This window comes from Thermobia domestica, chromosome 13 (genome assembly GCF_964235325.1).
Source record: "Thermobia domestica chromosome 13, izTheDome1.hap1.1, whole genome shotgun sequence".
In the NCBI taxonomy this organism is placed as follows: domain Eukaryota; kingdom Metazoa; phylum Arthropoda; class Insecta; order Zygentoma; family Lepismatidae; genus Thermobia; species Thermobia domestica.
Window position 1 is genome coordinate 99,341,664 of NC_137466.1, and position 24,316 is coordinate 99,365,979.

Genomic DNA, 24,316 nt, shown 5'->3' on the forward strand with positions numbered 1-24,316 from the left:
GATCCACTATGTAGTTCTGTCACTTCCGGTCTCAACAGAGTAAAAAGGAAGATGGAATCTATTCTTTCTTGCTCTATGGGAATCCAGTATTGAAACCAGAAATAAGAGATTTCTAGAACTTCCGGTTTCAATAGCAGAGTGAGACTAGCAGTGGATTTTACTCACGGAACATTGGATTCACATTTTAAACGTTCTCGTTGACTCTTACGTTTTAACTATGATTCCTATCTGCAGATGGACAGACGTACGGACATATTCATCTACAAAATTTCCCGTACGTATATGCATAGTATAATTTGGAACCCATAAAAAAAAAAAAACTAATTTTGTAATTGAATCTACAGATATTTAGAAAGGCATTTAGTTAGGTTTCATCTTTGGGAAAGCAAACACTGTGTGCGTGGATTTTCTCGAGGTTTTCCCATTTCCTGCAATTACTTTATTCCACTGTTATCTCCCAACTCATCATCACCTTCTACCTTAGTCTTGATGCATAATCATGGGACGTAATTTTTTTTTTTTTTTTTTTTTGGAACAAAAATAAGTCAGTGGATGGCGGGCTTTCGAACATTCATTTAGGGATTAATGACTTTACGAAATAGGATGGATCTACAAATTTTATGATGTTTAACTAAGCTAGATATTAATACAAAATATTTTGATCAAATTTATTTTGTGTAAAACGATTGTCATTATTAATACAGCGTATTATTAGGGATGCGCACGAAACGAGTCAAGACAGGATTTTCCTGCCAAAATTCGAGTCGAGACACGACTCTTCCAATAGAGAAATACACATTTTTCAAGTCGAGACATCACTTTTACAGCACATTTTCGAGACGAGACAGCCAGAAATCTTGTCTCGTGCGCATCCCTACGTATTATATAGCCCAGTGGCTCCCAATCTTCTTTGACTGACGACATGCTTTACAGAGCACCCATGACATTACGACACATTTATTTGACTTTTTTATTAATAATATTTAAATTACAGTAACATAAGACTATACGTTTCTACAAAGTAATGACTATATAGTAGGGTCTACTAAGCATTATTGCTGCCGCTGGAAGTGTTGACTGTACAGTCTGTTTCAAAACTGATTTCAACTAACTATAAATGTTTCATGATTTTTAAATTAAAAAAAAAAAAAAATATTGCGATGTACTGGTTAGTAACCTCTGACATAGCCTAAACCGTTTCCTTTATGTTAGAATAAAGTTCAGTCTTGCTGATATTTGTATTTTTTTTTTTTTTAAAGGCTGAAATGATATTCAGAAGTTAGCAACACTGTTACAAATAGTAAAAAAAAAGTTATGGTAAGGTTATATACATAAGTTATACTTGATATTCATTTCTTTTCTTTGGAAGTTAATGTGCATGGAAGATGTACCTGACCCAAAATGGAAACTGACCTAACATTAAGAAGGAAAAGAGAGAGAGAAACAATAAAAAAAGAATGTCTTCTGGCAATAGTTTTCTGAATATTATTAATATGGATTTTAAAACTGTCTTTAAACTCACGTAACCTTTCATCAGGGTTATACCTGGTATATATATGTATCTCTCAGTATAACATAGAGATAATACATATATAAGAAGGACACATTACCAAGTCACAGAGATGTTCTCTCTGTGTAAATAAACCGCACACTTAAAAAAAATGTTAAGAATAATTACGTTTCCACTGTTGCGAAATAATATTTGCACTCTCTTTTGATAGTTTTCTAAAGGTTAGAAAAGCCTATTCAGATTACTGTATCATTGGTTAAAATTATTTATTGCGTTTGTATCAGAATTTGTATTCATTCCCACTGAACGAGACTTTAAAGAAATGAGTTAATAGTTCTCCGAATTTCTTATTGTCATTTTTTGTACTTCATTGTACTAATTGAAAACCGTCTAAAGCGATTGCTGAGAAAGAAAGAGAAAGATAGTCTTTCTGTTTTTCTTGTTTTTTTTTTTTTTTTTTTTTTTTGCACGGTTGTATATAATTTGTCAAAGTTATTACCAAAAACTCCTTTATATATTTATTCTGTCCGTCCGTGTGTCCGTTCGAGAAACATAAAATCTCGAGTATTTGACGGATCACCTTTGGCCAGAAGAAGGACAAAAGTTACGAATCAAAGTCTCTCTCTTGGACGCAATGTTGCCAATTTAGCGACTTTTTCGCTAGAACTAACGACATTTGGAAGTGTCTAACGACAAAAATTTTTATTTAGCGCCTAGCGACAAATCTAGCGACATTTCCAAAATTTTGCAGTTTGTAATACTAATAAATACTTTTACACACTCGGTTGCATTACTGCTATGAGCAACTTACTTCGTTGGATTCATCGCTGCTATGAGGATTATGCCCTTCTTCACTGCGTTTCGGAAATCCGTGAATTTCCCGTATCTAACTAGTTGCGTAATAATTAGCTGGTAGCCTCTTGCAATGCACAATGCGTACAGTGACAGTGACGCTGGAGAACATTATGCTTTTCTGGTTCAGTGTAGTGCGTGTGATTTATATATTAATTTAACTGCGGTTGTTCTTAATATAAATTATACAGAAATTTTGTGGGGTGAGTTCGGTGAAGTGTTCCAATACGAAAGCAACATGAATTCCCCAACTCCCCAAAAATGATAATCATACTCTATAAGAGGGAACGGGGAAAAATGATCCAAAATTTTAAGTATTTGCATACTTTTAATGCTATATTTATTAATTTTGTGTTCTTCAAAGCACATAGTGCAGTGGTTTTGTCAAGATGGTCATTTTTTAAAAAGAATAAATACTCGAGTCTTCCATTGTACATGAAAAATATTTAAATTATTTTAATTCCTTTGTAAAATTATATAGCGACTTTTTTTTTACCGACTTGGCAGGAGGCCTGAAAAAACTGTTACAATTTTTTTCACCGAGTGTCCCCACTGGGAATTGAACCCGGACCGCTAGCAGCAAAGGCGAGAGCGTTAGCGACTACGCTACGGGGGCACTCTTTAAGGTGGAATCCAAATTTCAATATTTTTTCAGCGAGAATTAAATTTGAGACTCCATGCACCACAGGCTCGCACGCTATCTACTAGGCCTAGACTAGGTGCAAATTCATTTCTGTGACACTCATTACACTATTTGATTGTTCTTGAAACTACAGTATAAAGATATTCACGCAAATATAGTATGCATGAAAGTAACCGGAAGCTGTCACTTCTAGTAGTAATTACAAATTAAAGATCATGTCAATCTTAAGAAATTAGCATGTGTAATGTAATCGTCTGACCATTCGCTGTTGGTGACCTTTCAATGTTATACTCTCTCTGTCATGGAGTGCGTGTATTTTAGGTAACGTTAATATCAGGATTTGGTAAAAATTAGACACGACCTTTTCAATCCTTGATAGGCAATTTATAAAATGTTCCATTTTTTGTCAATATTTTCTTCTCAAAACAAGGTAAATATCCGGTTTTTTTTTTAGAGAGTGAATTGAGTAAAGTGTATATATAAGAAATTGTCTCGTCTTACTACTGTCTATAAGAGAAATTCTGTTTATACCCTGCAGCTGTTAAAAAAAAAAAAAAAGAAAAAAAAGTTCACTCAAGTTCAGATTTAATTATTCCTTAGCCAAACACTTGACCTCACGATGTATACATGTCACGTTTCTCCTTCGATAACAGCAGATTTTGTTTTTTCCTCTATTAGACGAGACAAACGCACGCGCTTAATGTTTCCCGTGCATTTATTATTATTATTGTCTCTATTAGTGCTACATGTTGCTAGATCCGGATACCTAAGAGATTACTTTACTTTTCTGTGCCTTAAAATGAGAGAGGTTGTTAAATTTGCTTTGACTCATGTAGTAGCAATTTCAATTTCATCTATCGTTTTAATCCAGTGATTCCGCAACAGGAGCAGGATGTCAACCTTTCAAACACGCCTGATCATTTGTACTATTATTTGGGAGGAGGAAGTTTATTAGCAATCTGTTAATATGTATATACATATGCTAAACACTACTATTACTCCCACACCCACCCACTTAATCAATCTTAAGTTCACCACTTGTATAGGTTGGACATTTTTCTGTTGAATAAATAAGCCCAGTTTAGATGGATCTCAACTCGTTTAAAACGTAACACTGTTGAATTGACAGTTGAAGTTCGCCAAGAAGAGTTGATAAAGTGCTTTCTTGTCCTCCTCTTTACGTTCTGAACTGGATTGGATTTGAGTTTAGCGTCCTGTTCAGCAGCGAGGCTATATAAGACATGGACCTACAGCTTAAGGTAATATCCGAACCACACAAGCTCCAGCCGGAAATCGAACCTGGGGTCTCCCACGCCTAAATTACGTTCGCTATTCACACAACCACGAGAGTACCCCTTTACGCTCTGAAAGAAATTATGGTAAATTTTACGATGATACTAGCAGAATTATTCTTATATATTACGATGATTTCTGGTAGTGACCAATCAGAACTATGAATTTCTTCTGTGAGCCATACCTCCAATCGTGGTCAATGTTGATTACCAGAATTTCTGTAGTACTGTTTTTCTCTTTCATGTATCGAATCTCCACCGGGGAAAATCTTTTGAGATCCCCACTGCATACAATGTGTAAAAATACCTGAATTTTGTGCCAGTGACAGTATCAGTTTATATGTAATATCCGTTTAAAGATGTCCGCACGAACCAAATCAAATAAAGTATTCTCCCTTCTCTTATTCTGTTTCACATCTTTGTGCAACACCACGCTTATGAAGGACAAACCTTATAAGTCCCGAAACCCGATTTGGCTTTGAATCCGGTGCAAATGGTAGATGAGCAGACCATCATGAATGAAACTCTTTTCTGCAAAGGCCGTTCCCCACTAAAGCCGTTCGTCCACAAAAGAGATGGGATACTGGAACACGCCACCAGCAGTGTTGGCAACGAGATAAGGCGAGTCGAGGAATAGCGTTTACTCTTCTTTTACGGTAAATTTTGTAGAAGTCTCGTCTCATATTGATTCTCAAACCATTCTCTCTTGTCTCGCCTCATGGTGTGTCGAAATTTTCTTGTCCCGTTTTGTAAATTTATGTAAATATAAAATTTATGCCCTGACTTTTTCTTCGTAATTTCATCTAAAAGTTATCTGAATCCTTGCCCGTCACAAAAAGTCAAGAAAGATGTTGATATTACAACATTTAGACCATATTTATTATTATTGAAGTGCGTTGTATAATAACTTGTCATTGTGTTCGTATAATCACTTTATAAAATTATAGTCTTTATATTATGATTCACGTAACACTAAAACTGTGTTTGATATGTAAGACTTGGGTGAACTAGTGTTGCCCATGAGGCTAGGGAAATTTCTCATCTCGACTCGAATTCAAGAATGTACTTGAAAAATAAAACGAGACGTCTCGCAGGCAACATTAACCACTTGTCCTCCCAACCTTCTAAAAGTTTATTTTTCAATAAAAAGACAAATACAATCAATGTTTTTATAGTGCAAACAGAAGAGTGAAAGAGCCTGAAATAGAACAAGAAATGTTAAATTTAGGAAACTTTATCTTACTTGCGGCACCTCAAAGTATATTCCAAATACCATAAAATTTTATTTTTATCTTTTTTTAGATCAAAAAGCAAATTTTTTAGCACTATTAGAAACAACAACAAAAACTTGAGTTTTTTTGTTATGCTCCAGGCACATACATAATATAAACGCTTTAAGCTTACTAACTTAATCATACCGCGATTCTTTAAACATTTTTTTAAAAACTGTATACTGTCAATGAGCAAAGTGGAGTGTCACTGTCATTGATATATAAAAAAAAGGTCAAAATTAGCAGAAAATAATTTATTCTTGCTGCATATGGAATTCTCACCTACTTTTATTGGCCCCATAAGTTATTATACTTTCACCTCAAACTGAGATGGTACTATGAAGAGCACGGTAACCGAAAGGTATGGATAGTTGCAGGGGCGGATCCAGGACGGACTTCTGGGGGGGGAAGGCCGATGGATTGTAATACTGCTACTTAGAGCTACTTTTAAAAGCTCCAAACTTTGGGGTGTTTTTTTTCTTTATATATACAAAATAAGAAAAATCTTCTTGGGGGGTGGCGATCCCTAGGAGAATTTTGTGATAAAACATCATAGGCGAAATGTAGGTACCTCAGCAAGCAACTGTGTCATTTGTCCGTGTCTGTTGATTGCAACAGTGCAAATACACAATCACTATCCCGAAAAATTGATGACTTTTGAATCGTGTCACTTTTTCTTTTTTTTAACAAAAAAAAAAAAAGAGCATCATCATCTCTTGTAGGCTCTATGTTATGTTGTTTGTATAGTATCTTGAGGAAAGAGACTCGGTCGCATGTCAAGAAAAAAGTAGGGCATCAATGTGGATTAGTTGGGTCGTTGCGAGTCACGAACGAAATAATATATTTTCAGGGTGTTTTTGCTTACGTATGTACGAGTTAGCTTAGGTGAGAAAGAAAAAGAAAGAGGTACTTCCACAACTTTCTCTTTTTTAAAGTTGCCACTTTCACCAGAAGACTCAACCACTCCCACCAATCGACGGAAGGAAGGAAGTAATACTTCCTTACAATACTAGAGCTTTTTTTCCCTTCTTTCTTTGTCATTTCTTGCACTTGTGTTGTTCTTTCAAGAGCAAACAAAGAAAAAGTATGTAATATGACTTAACCACTTCCACACAACACAATTAATTATGTTATTGCTTAACACTAGACAATTTTCTTTTTTCTAACATAAGTGTTATACTTACATTTTTTTTCCTTTTTTTCAGATCTTCCGGAGACGAGAATTCTCTCTAATCTAGGTTACACGAAGCTGGATATTTGTTTGTGCATTAAAGAAGCATATTCACAGCCAGGGGTGTACTGTCAAACTTTAGCCTACGCGGCTCATCTTACAGTGTTGGCCCACCGTCGAAATTGGGCCAACATTAGAGTTGTCCCACCTGGAAATGGGCACTTTCACTCTTATAATGCTGGCCCACTGGGCGGTTCCCGGGTAGCCAGATGGGCCAGATTGTCCCTGTTCACACGTAAAAATTCAAATCTAATTTAGTTGCGAACAACAACAAAATATCTGATAACGATATTCCAAATAGCATTTCTGCTAACGATTGTTTTTTAGTTTAACATCTCGTTCAGCAGCGAGGCTATGAGACATGGACCTACTGATTGACGTGGAATCCGAAACACATGAGCTCCCACTGGAAATCGAACCCGGATCTCTCACGCCAAAGGCACGTACGTTAACTGCTTAGAAACGAAGGAGCTCATTTCTGCTACTGGATTGTTAACTGAATACCAAGCTAATAAAAGAAATTAATGATTAGTAAATTATTATAATATACTATAGGTATGGATTTACGAAAGTATAAATTAGTTTTAACCTAGTAGTGTTATTAAAGCCTCTTATGTGTAAGTTCTGTGATTCAGACGTAACGTGCTGCTCTAATTATTTACAAAAAAATTGAAATACTTCAGCAAATACGAGTATAATTCCGTATAAGGAGTTTAGCATTCTTTTCCAACACTGAAGCTATAAGAGACCTAGACTTACAACTCAGTTGCGCACCCAGAAATTTTTGTTGGGAATGGTCCAACAATACGAGATACTATACGTCTATACAGTGATAAATCGGTCTTATCATACCATAAAGTATTATTAAGTACAGTACTTCCGAGTATATGATATTAAAAATTGATAAGCTATATTTCTTTTATAAGAAAGGAGTACAGATCAGTGGCGGCTTTAGCGGGGAGGCAAGCTAGGCACGGGCCTACCCAAAAATTTTGAAAAATATATAAACGCTAAAAGATACAATAAAGAGTAAATATATTTTCCGCTGTTTATATTAATGGTAGATAATTATTTAACAAATAGCATCAACCACTACCACAGGCGTCTCTGGCGGGGGGACGAGACGGTCGCGTCCCCCCAATATTTTGAAGTACAAAATATTCAATATTTCATTCTAATTTAATTTATTTACTAACGACAGAAAACAAACAAATAAATAAATAATAATAATTATGTTTATTTGGAATATATTATTCAGGCTGTAGAACGATTATATCAGAGTTCTTGATATACCTTAGGGGATCCGTGAAGGTAAGCAGAAAGGTAACAAATGGAATCGAAGATAATAAATAGGTTGGGCTAGGTAGCACCATTTTAATCACTTTCTTCGATGTCCCCCCCCCCCAAATTTTACATGCCAGAGACGCCAGTGACCACTACTGAGAAAGTAATTTCCTACTGTCATTAATCAATCAAATGTGTATATGTATCCATAAGCAAGGGAGCGGGCCTATGCAAAATTAAAATCCTAAAGCCATCCCTGGTACGGATTGTATAAAAATCAAATTTTAATGCTATATTAATCGTGTCCCTTTTTAATAAATATAGTTTTACTAAGAAAGTGTATGTCGGGTTAAGAAGGGTTTTTTGTAGATGAGGGAAGGTTCTGGGCCTGGTGGATGCCTTGCATGACTGTATCCCTGCTAGGGCTTAACATGGGATCCGAACCACATGAGCTCCCACCTGGTCTCGAACCCATGTCTCTTGCATTGCAGACGTGTACGATATTCATATAGCAATAAGGGTATAATTCTGTTCCGAAAGTCGTGTTTCTGATTTTGTGAAATTACTGAACGACAATTTCCATTTTAAAAAATAGATAAATCTACGAAATGGAAAAAAAAAATAAATTGATTATGCCCTATGTTACTATTGGAAAATAAAATTATCCTTGTCTTATTTATGTCATTTAGTCATAATAAATAAGGCAATGGTCTTATTTATGGTAATATACATTTGGTCATGATTTTATTATTTAAAAAGAACAAGAAAGTATATATATAATTGATTATAGAAAAAGTGCTTTTGGTAAAATGCAAATGTAGTCTTAGTGGTAACAGCTTGTGTTCCCAAGTGTACCAATGAATATTCATTTCTGGTGTTGGTGTATTTTCCAACCCAACGAAAGGAATATGTCTACAAAATGGTGCGATATGTATTAAGGATTAAATCAATACTATAGAGTCATTCCCAGCTACAGGTTCTTAAATTTTGTTTCTACCTCAACGTAATTCCCTTTCGAAACAAAAATGCAACATTATTACTCCCCTATTTCCGGCAAAGGAGTTGGACTTTAGATAGACATACATTTAAGGTATAGGTCACATGTGGAGGTCTAGTGATTGTTACTGGGAGTGGGAAATGTTGGAACTTAATTAGTGTGAATCTCGATGTCCCTAAAATCAAATAGTATTGTACACCACACTGTAAAAAACGAAATCCAGATTTAAGGAGAAAACGAGGATAATCTGCTTTTTGTTCGGAACACCATGACAAGATGGTGATGTCAATCGTAATACTGGGTGAAACACCCTTATTTCCTGTGGCGACGTACGTCAGTGAGAACACCAATTACTCCTATGAAAACAGTAAACACCACTTTCACTTACTGACGTACGTTGCCACAGGAAATAAGGGTGTTTCACCCAGTATTACGATTGACATCACCATCTTGTCATGGTGTTCCGAACAAAAAGCAGATTATCCTCGTTTTCTCCTTAAATCTGGACTTCGTTTTATTTTTTTTCAGTGTACAACATGAAAGTCAGAGTTCGAATTTTTACATTTTCTATCATCTTCCGTTGCGCATTAAAAATAAATAAATAAATAAATAAGTTTTTTTAGATTTCTCGAGTAACGTTGCATTCCACGGACAGCTTAGTATTTTGTATCCTGAAAAGTATACTAGCCTGCTAATCTCAATACCTGCGGGTATTCTATCAAGCAAGGATGATATCCATAATTACTCCGTTAGGAATACATGAGGAACCGAGTTTTGATTGTTGGTGCCTTGGAATCAACTGGATGCATCACGTCCAAGCACTGTTGCCAACTCGCCAGTGTGAAATGTCGCTAGTTTAGTATTCTAAAGTCGCTAGAAATTTGGATTCCACCTTAAAGAGTGCCCCCGTAGCGTAGTCGCTAACGCTCTCGCCTTTGCTGCTAGCGGTCCGGGTTCAATTCCCAGTGGGGACACTCGGTGAAAAAAATTGTAACAGTTTTTTCAGGCCAAACATCTTGAGTGAGGTTTTCCTGGGCTTTCCCTATTCATACCAGGCAAATACCGGGATGGTACCTAATTTAATGATCCTAAGCCGCTTTCTGTCTTCCTAATTCCTTTCTCCCTCCCGATTTCCTGGACAGTGTGTTCGCCGAAAGATGTCAACCTTTACACATGACGGGTTAATATGGCCATAGCTGTCGGAAGCCCAGAAATCTAATTTGTAATCATAATCCTAATCCACCTTAAATAGTAGGTCTACATCTCAAATGGCCTTGGTGCTGAAAGAGTTAATAAACTCCAATCCAACAACAACAACTTGTAACGAATCAAAATTTACATTTGTTTCAGTATAGGAATAAATAAACTTTCCATCTCCTTGAGTAGCTGTCCCGGAGAAACAAGGTTTTAATGTTCCTTGACAGAGGTTGTATATAAAGTATTTCAAATTTCGATTTTAATTAGACTAATGTCAATTGATTCCTTATTCTATAATTTAGTACTCTTATATCTATATACGATTATATCTAAAATCAAGCAAGCAAAACTATTGTACTTGAAAAAAAATCTTACATTATTATTTACCGCTAAGGCAGCATAAAATGAGTATGATCCAACACCACAAGCAAAGACATTTACTTGCACATGAATTAATCCACATGTACGCACCACGGAAAATACATTTAAGTGCAGTAACCTATATTAGCGAATTATCACCAAAAACACATACATAAGTAATTATTTTGATTTGTTTTCACACAGTCAACAAAATCTTCAGTTTCATTGATAATATTAAATACATCAGTAATACCATTTAATTGACATTCAATAAATCTTAATAAATTTTTACCTATTTCGGAAATTTTAGATAAGCTACCGTAAATACTTGCTCTTTCTTTATTTTATTGCCTATCTCGTTTTTATCCTCTTTGTCATTATCAGATGGATATTTTTTGTGTCCCACTTCCCTACGGCTGCTTTTGGATAACTGGAAACCAGTTGAAACTGTATTCTTCTGTTTATAATTCGTCCAACATTAAACCACGACCAGGCCTTGATTCCGGAGCAGTTGGCAGATGCACCGACCATCACACGCAAGATCGACCCTCAAAGTGTAGACTAGTGCTGTTAAAATTCGTAGATTCGAATTATGCATTCTTCAAGTATTAGTTATTCAAATATTCAAAACGGATATTCAGATATTCGGATAAGAATACAACAAATATTTGTATAATTATTCGAATAACGAACTGTACTTTTAAAATAATCCATTATTTAATTTTAATAACTGTATGATAAAACTATTTTGTTTATTACAAACTAAATACAATTATTATTTAAAAAGTAGTTCACAGGATACCAAGACAATATGATACGTAATCAAATGCAGTTGAGTTCGTCCCTCTAGTCACTACTTAACTTAGATTTTGGGGAAAATGTTATTCTGGCAACACTTTAATTTCTATAGATGGCAACACTGAAAATTCTTCAGGTTCATATTTTCTGTTGTAGAATAACATTCTCTGTGGTTGTGATAAGTTGCATTTCATTATCTCCTTTCACTTATGAAAAACAAACAAAAGAAAATGGTAAATTTTCTATTACTTTTTAATAAGTCAGGCTCTTAAGGGAAGGGCAGCAGAGAAATGAGTTGTAGTAAGAAATGAAATACACCCTCCATTCCAAAAGAAACCGAACGTTTTAAAAAAACAAAAAAGCAATGTACATTTTGGAACAAATCATTTTTATTAATCAATGTATTCCCCTTCTGCATTGATACACATATTTGCACGCTCCAACAAGTTGTCAAACGACTTCTCCATGTCCTTTATTGGAATGGTCTTTAGGACGGCGGTCGTCGCCATCTCAATGGCATCAATCGATGCGTGCCACTTTCCTTTCATCGCCAAATGCAGTTTCGGGAACAGATAGAAATCGCACGGAGCGAGATCTGGTGAATAGGACGGATGATGCAACCGAATAATGTGATTTTTGACCAAAAATTCAGTTACAAGTCGCGAACGATGTGATGGTGCATTATCGTCCAAAAGAGTCCAACTGCCGATCTCGCGATATTCGGGCCGAATACGACGAATTCTTGCCAGCAAACGCTTCATGATGCCCAAGTAAAACTCTCCAGTGACTGTCTGGCCGGGCTGAACAAATTCTTTGTGGATAATTCCTTTTGAATCGTAAAAACAAATCAGCACCACCTTAACTTTTGACTTCACCAAGCGACTTTTTTTGGGTGTTCCTTCATCCGGCGCTCTCCATTCAGCATTTTGCCGCTTTCTTTCGGGCTCATATTCAAAACACCACGTCTCGTCACCAGTTACAATCGATTTCAAGAAGTTTCGATCCTGCCGAGCACTTTTAACGATGTCTTTGCAATGCGCAATTCGATCAACTTTTTGGTCTTCGGTGAGTTTGTGTGGTACAAACCGCGAATTAACCTTCTTAAGGCCCAAAACTTCGGTCAAAATGCGGTATGCGGTTGTTTAAGGAATGCCTAATTCCATTTCAATAACTTTCACCGACGATTTTTTGTTATGTTTGATGAATTCACGCACTTTTTCGATGTTTTCTTCCGATAATCCGGTTCTGAACGGCCTGATCTTTCGTCATCATCCAGCGTCTCTCTACCCGATTTGAATCGCCTGAACCACTCGTAAACTTGCGTACGGTATAGACACTCATCACCATATGCACTTTGTAGCATTTGGTGCGTTTCACTAAAAGTTTTACCCAGTTTAACACAAAACTCAATAGCAGCTCGTTGTTTGAAACTCATTTTCCGACCGATGTACACAACACACTGACAGTTGAAACGCAATAACTTTGTTGCCGTGCATCCAAATGTCATGACATTTATACCAGTTGTCAATGAGGGACTACGCCATCTACCGGTAAAATATTACAACAGATGGCACTAGCGGTACTATTTGTTTTCAAAAGTTCGGTTTCTTTTGGAATGGAGTATGTAGTCACTATCTCTTCCCAAGAGTTTAAAGGGGTACAATGCATACCTGTATTCCATCATTCCCCATCCCAGCCAGGAAAAGTAGAAATTTTCGAGGAATTAAATTGATCTCTAATGGTGTTTATGATTTACTCGTAGTCAGTGACGACGCCAAAGGAAGGCGGGCACTCCTTCCCATAAGGCTAACTAACTCTGTTCCCCGACTGCCCTTCAGACATAATGTACTTTAACGCAAGTTATAAAATTACCCTTTTTTGTACACACTAGAGGTCTGCACGGGTCGGAATTTTTAGTCCGGGTCCGACCCGACCCGTGAATTTATAATGAGATATGACTTGACTGCTAGTGCCCGACATACACTTGTTTCGGGCCCCTAGTCTGAAACGTGTTTTATCTTTTAGACGCGAGCCCAGCTCGAACTCGTGTGATAATCAAATGAGCCCGAAACAAGTCCGAATTACAGAAACTTAATAATTAACACAAAATTGTATTTTTATTTACAGCAATTACACGTTTAATTTTACAGTTGCACTTTAAAAGTTCTCCAGAAAGAACGGTCTAATAGATATCGTTGTACAGTATATTTACAAAGTTAATCCCGATAAAGCTCGAGAAATATAGTTGTATAATTAAAAATTTACGGCCCGAGTCTGTGAAGACCTCTACTTCCCCCCCCCCCACACACACATACATACATACATACATACAAAAAAAGCTGCCCATTAAAAATGTCTCTGCCCTTCCGCTTACTCTGGTCACTAGTATACTTTTCAAATCACTTTTGAATGTAATCCATTAGACTAAATCATAAAATTTGAAAAAATCGAAATACCATAAAGTTAGTAACCTAACGAAAAATGGTAAATTCACTTTGTAATTCAAAACTATCAAGACATGAAATTAGTAATTTAAAAGTTTGACATCAATTCGTTCCGTTTATTGCGGTTTTCTTTTCTTTCTTTCTTTCTTTTTTTAAAGATATATGTCATAAACAAAGTGCTTCCAGCGAACCATTAAACTTGAACTCATAAGAGAAAATAAAAAGAAAGAAAATGCATAGTGTAAAACCATGAATATTTAATATAGAAATGAAACGATTTCTTTACCGGCATAAAAGTGTATACTAGAAATTGGTTGAATAAATCAGAAGTTTGATGGTTGTAAACGTTGCAAAGAGACAAGGCCTCTTTGGCCAAAGAACTCTTGTAGCTAAATGCGTTTCTTTTTATGCAGTAGTTCTTGATGTGTGACGTCATGAATTTTAAACACCGTAAAATGCTTTCAACAGGGAAGCGACCATGTGTATGCACAATACATGTGGTTGATTAGTGCGTCGGTAGAAAAAATAAAAAATAAAATGGAAATTAACATATAAACAGGTAGTTATATCATAAGGCTATAGCATACGCACCTTGTAATGGCGGTTTTATTGGTGTGCTTTCGGAATGACGTGTGATCAGTCCTTGAAAAGCCTTTCGCGTATTGTTAGCTTTTTTTTTACAACTTCCTAGGAAGAAAGTGCAGTACTATTTATTAAACTTACAATTTATTATCATGCTACATTATTCATTCATAACAATGGAGCATATTATTGCAATATGGCTTCGTTGTTACTGACAACAAAATCAATTCAGTTTCCAGGAAAACAAATTATACTTGCTTTGCTGTTTTATGATGAAGATGAACACTTGGTTTAGAATTTCCAATATTTATTTTATGTAGAAGAAGAAAAATATATGAAATTTTACAAATTACCTTCATTGGATCTCCAATGTATGTTGCTAATACTAAGCATAATCACATTTTATAGTTTTCTAACAGATATCAATGTATTAGAATCGTATTTGTACGCAATTAACACATTTTAAAGTATTATTAAGATATAACACTATCAAAAAGGAAAAATGGCAGATGTAGATCTAGAAGGTCAAAACTAAGGGGGGGAGGGAAGCCAGAACCAAGATTATAATAGGTATATCATAATTTTACTATAAACTTTCAAAAATATATAAATAATGGCTTAAATTATTTTCGTCATTAAAGAAACTGGGGGCCTAGGACCCCGGCCCCGGGCTAGATCCGTCACTAATATTCTAACAGAAAAATAATGTACCTGGACTTTTGGTACTTTATGCATCCCGACCAGAACCTTATGCATCTCGCGTATGCTACTTATTAGAGATGCAAAAAAGCCGGCTTTTTTGAATCGATGGTTTTTTTCACATAAAAAGCCGGCTTTTTTGGGAAAAAAACGAGAATTTTGGAAATTTTGGCTTTTTTCAACTTCATGATTTTTCTATCTAAATAGCTTTCTTATAGTATATTCTACAGTTAGATAAGAATTCCATGACCTGAATGTCATATTTCGCTCTGAAATTCACCATCAAGATGGATGGAGCACATGTTATACGAATTAAAGCTAACATGAAGAATGTAGTATTTGAGGGTAATTTTAGAGGCTATTTAACTTTATTTTAACTTTTGAGTTATCGACATCTTTTTTCTTCTCTAGTTTGTCATCCGTGTTTCATTTCTAAGAGCGTTTAGTACTCTAGCTTCTAGCGCAAAAGTTAAACTTGCCCGTTTTTCTATTTATCCGTCAAAGCGTACGTTTTTCAATATATCCGTCAAACCGTACTTCCATATTTCTGTTATACTGTAGCTGTGAAGTGATTTAGCATTAATTTTCCGGACACAACCTTGAATACCAATTTATACAAATAATCAGTAGCGGATTTAGAAAAGTACTTTAGGAGGGGTTTTTCTGATTGTTTCGTTTCCTAAAAAGTCCTAATTTTATTTGGGAAGTGCTTGAAGTTTATGAGTACAGGCATAACTAATATTTCGCTTCGTTTATATGTTTAGCAATAATCTTCCGGATACAACTTTAAAAATCATTTTATACTGAGAATCAGTGGCGGATTTAGAAAAGTATTTTGGGAAGGGTTTCTTACTAATGTTTAGTTTTTTTAAACATTCGTAATTTTTATTTGACGGGAGCTTAAAGTTTATGAGTAAAGGCATAAATAATAGATATTTCGTTTGTTGCAGACATTCCGTAACTTTGGGGAACGGGCTTCAGTCCGAAAGACCGCCCCCCTAACCTTCGCAAAACCGTCACTGCTGGTAATTAGTAATAATAACGATTTAAAAACAATAAAAAAGGAAGTCGCCCAACTCTCAGTATACGCACTATTTCTACATTCACAGATGGAATGAAGAAAAGCTTTGTCAGAATGGTCGAATGCTGGTTGAATCCCGGACTTCCCGATAGAAGCTCAAAAGTTAATCACTCAGTCATGTTTGTTGTGCAGTTGTATTTAGCTTAACTTAAATATATTCCGTAGTTTTTTTTGGGGGGGGGGGAGTTCCGTAATGATATGTTGAATCCCTCTTGTTAAAAATTCAGAAAACTTGAGGATTGGGTAAACTGTGATGGTGGTTCTATAAAACTTAACTGTGGAATTTCAAGAATATACAGAACCAAAAGATCTAGATGTTCAGCCTTTAAGTGTATCATATAAATCTAAGTATTTCTCTTATGTTTTATTTTAATTTTATTTTGTTTCAAAAAGAGGGTATGGAATATTTTGAAGTAAAAATACTACATACTATTTTGCTAATTATTTGTGTATTCTTTAAAAAGAAGTGTTTACTTTTAGGGTTGGCTGGTTAACACCAACTTTTTTTTTTAAATAACTGGTTTAAACCACAAAAATAAAAAGAATGAAAAATGCGAATCATGTGAACTTCATGGTGACGTTTCCAGATATCAAACCACCTGCAATAGTTTTATTTCCCTTTCACCTTTTAATCAAGGTGTCCCATGTTCAATTCTCGGTCGAACCACAACCCTTCTTTCATGCGTAACCCAAGTAGCGGTTCGGATGTCAGTTTAAGCGAAAGTCTTCTCCTTGATAACCTCGGTATTTCGTAAGGATTTTAAGCCTAAATATACGAAACGAAACCAAATTGTATATTTCTGCATGCCTAAATGCGTGTTGTTTTATAAAGAAGCCAATATTGCTTAAATATATTGATAGAAATTGGCAAAATTTATCGATTGCCTACGTAGCTTCCAACATTAGCTTGGATTGGACTTTCAATGATATCTACGTACCGGTACTAAATTTGTAATTTAATACCTCAGTTTTAGCGTACTGATTATGGTACGTTGACCTTTAAATTTTACATGCAAAGCAATAACAGGATTTTCCCGTTATTGTCTTACATTTCAAGTAATGACGGGATTTTCCCAATGGCTAGGGCGGGAGATTCTCAACTTAAGAAATTTACTGACCGCACTTCTTTAAGCTTATGGGAGTTCTTCCGGCATAACCCCGCTGTTGCATAATAACATCAAGGCGAAACGAACTTATTTCTGTGAATATGTAATATAAATATATAAAGCAAAAAATGTAAGTCAAAAAAGCCTGGTTTAAACCAAAAAAGCCTGGTTTAAAACATCCCCCAAAAAACGGGTTTTCGGCATTTTCAAAAACAACCACGGTTCTTGCCAACTCTGCTATCTTTTGTATATAGGAGGTTAAAAAATTCTTATTATATACATTGGTTAATCCTGTGGAATTCATAATGTAAATATGTTGAAGAAAAATTGTTTGAAATATTTTTTCGAAATTCATAGTTTATTTTCGATGTTTTATATTATTATCAGCATCAACTACTAATTAAATGATTTTTTGTGTTATAGAGAAGCGATACAAAGTCTGTTTTATCAATTTGAAGCAGTATTTTGAAAAAAGCCCAAAATTTCCCAAGCAAAAAAGCAAAGCAGAAAAAACCGAGTTTTTTTCCAAAAAAGCCGGTTTTTTTCCGAGCCCTTGCATCTCTACTACTTATGCGAACGACGTGACCTGCCCATCTTGGCGGTCTCAATCTTACTGCAGTGGCAGTTTTTAAGTAAAATCACGTTTGCAAAAAAAATTAATTTTAAAGATACAAGTTAAAGGAAGACAACTTCATACAGTCTCAGAAAGCGGTATACAAGAATTAGTACAATAGGCAAGTTCCAGGCTCGTAGCCAGCCCAAAAATGTAGGGGGACAGGTAGAAGTTCGGGGGGGCTATCCAACCATATTATAGTTCATTTGCAAGCCTACTTTGAAAATTTTAGGGGGCAGTAAAAATTTAAGGGAGCTCGGCTCCCTACACTCCCCTGGATACGGGTCTGGTAAGTTCTTCCCCTTAGTTTGCATCAATGAATTAAAATTTTTACCTATGTAAATTCCCTCAAGAGCCGACACTACTTTATAGATTGTATATATAATTAAGGCATCAGCACTTAGGCTATTTTCCCCCGTCGTCACAATCCAAATGTTAGGTATATACCGTTCATAAAAGGACTTACAATGTAAAACCCAAATAATTATAGCATGGCCCCTGAAAGAGAGAAAAGGCAACAACAACAACAACAACAACAATAATAATAATAATAATAATAATAATAATAATAATAATAATAATAATAATAATAATAATAATAATAATAATAATAATAATAATATACTAATCGAAGTATAGATAACACAATAAGGTGATAGGTATAAATATCAACAGGATTAAGAATTAGATTTCTGGGCTTTCTGCATCTATGGCATGTTATCCCGTTACGTCTGAGGGATGACATCCCTCGGCGATCACACTGCCCAGGGAATCGGGGAGGAAGAAAGTAAGGGACCTGAACCATTGTTAGGTATCATACCAGCATTTGCCTGGTGGGAATGAGGAAAACCCAGAAAAAAACACAGGATGACTTGCCTGAAAAGCTGTTGCATATTTCCGACCGAGTGTCTCCACTGGAATCGAACCCTGGAAATAAATAACAGATAAAAAGGAAATGAAATCTTTGAGTTTTACGTCCCACGGTTATATCGGTTAGGCTAAAGGAGACGAGAAATGAGTGAAATGGTGGAATGAAGAAAGTGGGAAGAAACGGGAAAACCCACGAGCACGGTGTTTATCTACCACAAAGTTCACACGGCGCCAGCTGGGATCGAACCAGGGACCCCAAGCACCGGCGGTGAACGCTCTACCACTGAGCCACCGCGCCACTTTCCTCATTTGAATATTTTTCTTCCAATTTTCCAATGAAAAGATTTCTTACCTCCTCGTTTTTCAACTTTTCACATTCACATCTTGTTACCTACTTTTCTTCTGACTTCATTTTTCAGTTGAATATCAACTTTGATCAGCACTAAGTTATTATCAGAAAAAATGTCGGCCCCGGAAAGGGTGTTCGCATTCTTCAAACCAATTGAATACTTGCCCTGAAACATAACATAGCATATCTGAATTTTCGGCAGCCTATTGAGGACTTTCATGTATATCTTCTTCTCTTGGGCTGATTGAACAAAGTGTTGCCAATTACTGGTGAATTCTGTCTACAGAAATTGACCTGTTCCTCTCCGCTTCCATTTCTTTCGTCTGGACCACATTTGCCTACGACACTACCTTCCTGTGCGTATGTCTGTATCATCACTAGATCCTTCTTCCCCCCCCCCCTTTAAGTATTAACACCACAACTCAATCATCAACAAGTTCTACTTTCACTACCTTCTCTTCTAAGCGCTTACCAAGAATTATTCCTACACCATTATGATGACCCTTTTCATTACCTGAGTAAAACATTCTATATCCTTCACTATTTAACATCCAATTACCTTCTCATCTAACTACACAAACTCCTACCAAATCTAGATTATTTTTGTTTCATTTCTTCTTTAATATTTATTTTAACTTCCCTTCCTGTAACATGGTACGTACGTTCTATGTCTCTATCCTAAACCTTTTGCTCTTGCTTGTCTTTCTTTCTCTATCTATCTTTCCAACATTGTTACTTTCTCGTTCAAATGGAGAGAATTAGTTGGATCGAGCGGAAAACGAATGAGAGGGTGTTAGAAATGGTGGGGGGAGAAAAGAATAATTTTAGACATTACTGGGAAGAAGAAGAGACACTGTTTGGGACATTGGCTAAGAAGGAACGGTATCATGAGGAACGTGATAGACGGTCTGGTGACAGGAAAGAGAGAAAAGGAGTGAAGGAGGCTACAATTGATATGAACGATATCAAAACAGAAAAATCGTATGTAAAGACGAAAAGGTCAGCTGAAAACCGTGGAGCATGGAAGCTCCTGTTGCGACAAGTGACCTGCCAATAATGGCAAAATATCTATGATAATGATGATGATATATTCTCCCGTTTGCTTGTCTCTTTTTGCGCTAATTATCAAAAACGCAAATCAAAGAAACGTCCGAAATTATCTTAAAGTTATACAACAATTTGTATGTAACAAGATATTTCAGGGCGTTTTCCTTGACTTGCATCTAATTATATCAACTCAGGTACAATTCCCAGTCTATGTATAGTATTTATTATGTAATGAAAATTTAACTTAACCTCTTCACGGATACGGCATCAAATGATGCCACATATTTATCGGGAAAATAATCCATTTTTTTTTTCACGAAGAAGAGTGCGAACTGAAGGTAAGAATAATATTCTGAAGCACTTGTTTTTACTTACCATCAGTTCGCACTCTTCTTCATGAAAAAAAAAAAAAAAAATCGGATTATTTTCCCGATAAATATGTGTCATCATTTGATGCCATATCCGTGAAGAGATTAACTTGAGGCGGAAAGGTAGACCATTTTGACCTAAATCATTCTTTCATTTTATTTGATTTTTAGGCTGTGAGATCAATATTTTTGGCATTAATATAGGTACCAAAATTAAATATCCTTGACTAGCTGAATACATTTGTTTTTGAAAAATATACACTTTGAATACTAATCGGGCACTATGACTTCAAGTTCACTTTCTTCTTCGAGATGTGTAGAGGAAAGATAGCATTATCATGTTTTTAACGTCTAGTAGGTAGTTATTTCAACACTAAAAATAAATTTGACAATCAGTTGGTGTAGGTTGCTGTATTATCTTATTCAGTCAGCCATAACACTAATAATATTCATGCGGGTACCTCATCTCAATGGCCGGAAATCTGTTTTTTAAATAGCTACTGAAAATCACTTTCCCACGCTTGTAACACAGGCAGACATGGTGGTTTAATCAGTTACAAAAGTTTCTTATTATTACTGTAGGTGAAATTGCTGTCGTGTGTGTAGATGTATGTGTACAAATCGTGGCTTAAGGCAGGTGGTACATTACCGCACAAGATTTTCCGACGCACGTACAGTCCAGACATATCGTCACTAACTAACCAACTTTATTTCCTACGAAACTTTGAGGTTCAATGCCACGTTCACAATAGCTCTTCATTGACTTCTGTCCCTAGTCAACTGAATCCAGTTTCAATTTCGTATTTCTTTTTCTGCGAGATCCATCATAATATTGTACTACTGAAAATATATATATATATATATATATATATATATATATATATATATATATATATATATATATATATATATATATATATATATATATATATATATATATATATATATATATATATTGGAACTCTCGCTTATATTGTAAGAACCCTTTATAAACATATTTTGTGTCTGTCTGATTATAGCGCACATGCCTGATGTACTAAGCTAGTAGATCAGGATTTGAGTGGGCAGTTCTTTTCCCTTCGGTTCGACAGGATATATTGGCATCTAAAAATCAGGATATCAATATGTCATGTAAACGGAAAATTAGGATTAGGGACACAACATAATTATACAAGAATTATGTAAAGCTCTTCTAGCAGGCCTAGTGGTTACATATATGCCTTTGATGCAAGTGGTCCTGGGTTCGATTTCCAACGAGAGAGCATTAAAAATTAGAACTCATTACAATGGTTCCAATCCCCCCTTAAACATTAGATCCACATACCACATAACTATTGCTGAAAGCTTGAAAAAATAAATAAAGAAAGAAAGAATTGAGTAGGTAACCGGATTCATTTCCAAATGTTCATTTCAACTGATATTTCTCCATGTAAAGCAGATCTTTATATATTTAACAAATTTCTATTATGTTTCTTTGTTTCTCGTAGCGTGCTTTTATTTTTTTATTTTTGTACACCTAAAACTTAGGGAAAAGTTCTATTAGAAAGAATATAAATAAACTTTCAATACAGAAATTTGTATCAAGTGAACAAGGAAATTTTGATGGGAGTACGAAAAGAGGTTGGGATGAAGTGAAGAATTGAAGACTTGTTAATAATATAAGTATGTATGATCACTTCAACACATAAGACTGAGAATAGGAAAAGCAATGAAAAAGCAAAAGGGTTTGAAAGTGAATTTGAATGAAATATTGTCTTTTGCGAACATCAATTGAGAAAAAATTAAAAATGAAATACAAATGGTATTTAAATAGAAAGTAGAAGTATTTTGTATATCCAGGTTAAATATTGTGTGGCTCTTATTGTAGAATCTGAACAGACTGTTTAAAAAATTGTGGAAAAAATGTAAACAATAAGGAATGAAAATAAACGTAAAAAAGACCGAAAGCAATGGGATTTGAGTGTAATGGCTTATATAAACTATAGAAGTAGGAGAGAAGAAAATACAACAGATGAATGTTATTGTATATTATTATTATTATTATTATTATTAGTGTGAAAGAGAAATAAAAGCAAGGATAAAAATGGTTAAAACAAACAAAAGTACTATAAAGTGTTTGACTTTGAATATACAATTAAAAAAATACATTCTCATCGAATATTTCCATGGAGTATCATATTCTACGTGGCAGAAATACGACAAAAATATCAAATAGAATAAACTGTTGTAGGAATTAAGTCGAACTTGAGATTTCTGTTTTAAAGAAAACTAATTGTAAGAATTCTGTTGTTGTAACACGAGTTCAAGGGCAGCAAAATCAGCTTTACATTTCCTTTCTCCATAAACTTGCTAACCCTATGGCCTATGGAGCCTGGAGGTTAAATGCTGTGTTTACAAAAACTCTCCATTAACTTCTATCCTTAGAAAATTGGATCCAGTTTCTACTCGTACTTTGTATTCCTATTTTGGCGAGATCCGTCTTCATATTGTCCCCCTATCTGCACTTAGGTCTTCCTAATGGTCATTTTTCGATTGAATTTCCAATTAAAATTTTGAAAGTGTTTTTACTTTCTTTCATTCTGGTTACCTAACCATCCCCCCCCCCTTCGGGACCTCCTAGACTTCATGACGCTAGCAATATTTGGCAAACAGTATAAATTATGTAGATTCTCATAATGAAGTTTCCTCCATTCCCCATACCTGTTTCTCTTGGTTCCGAATATTCATCTTAGGATTTTACCAAATACTTTCCGTCTGTGTTCTTCCCTCAGAGTAAGCCACCATGTTTCGCAACTATACAGCACAACATGGCATGATTATAGTTTTTATATATTTTAAGTTTCAAGCTCCTCGACAGAATCTGCGAAGACAAAAGATTTTGAACTGAATTTCTGTTTTCAGTCGACATTAACATTCTTCGCGGATATGGTTTTGGTCTGTTAATATTGATCCTAGATATTTGAAAGCATCCACTTTGTCTAAAGTATTATTTGATATTTTCACGTATTCATAATTCACACATTACAATTCCGGCGAATTTCCATGCATTTAGTTTTCTCTGCATTTATTTCTAAACTCATGTTTCTTCAAGCATTTAATAAAACCTCTTCATTTCTTTTTATTCTTCTCTCGTTTCCTATCAGATTTACATTATCAGCATATGACATAACCTGGCGAAGACTATTCAGCTCTAGGTCCTGATTACTTTCTTTAATTTTCCTTATAGCGTACTCCAGAACAAAGTTAGATTATAATGGCGGCAACTCATATCTTTGTTTCTGGCCTTTATAGACGTGAATGCCCGTGGTCGTGGACTAGTATTTAACTACTCGGAACTTACTTCGAAATTCATTTAAACACATCTTAAGTTAATCTAACTTGCTTTCTTTCTCTCTCTCTCTCTCTCTCTCTCTCTCTCTTTTCGGTATTTCAGATTCTGTAAGAATGTTGTATAATTTCTCCCTCCTAACCGAGTCGTAGGTCCTTCTAAAATCAATAAATAATTGAAGTACTGAGGTATTGTGTTGCCATTGCTTTTCGAGTATTTGTCGAACGGTAAATATTTGTTCAATAGTTGATCGATTTTGTCTAAATTCGCATTGATAAGCTCCATTAATTTCATCTATGTATGGGCTCAATCTTGCTACCAGAATGTTTTTGAGTATTTTATAAAATGTTGGCAGAAGAAAGATACCTCGATAATTATTACAATCAGTTTTGTC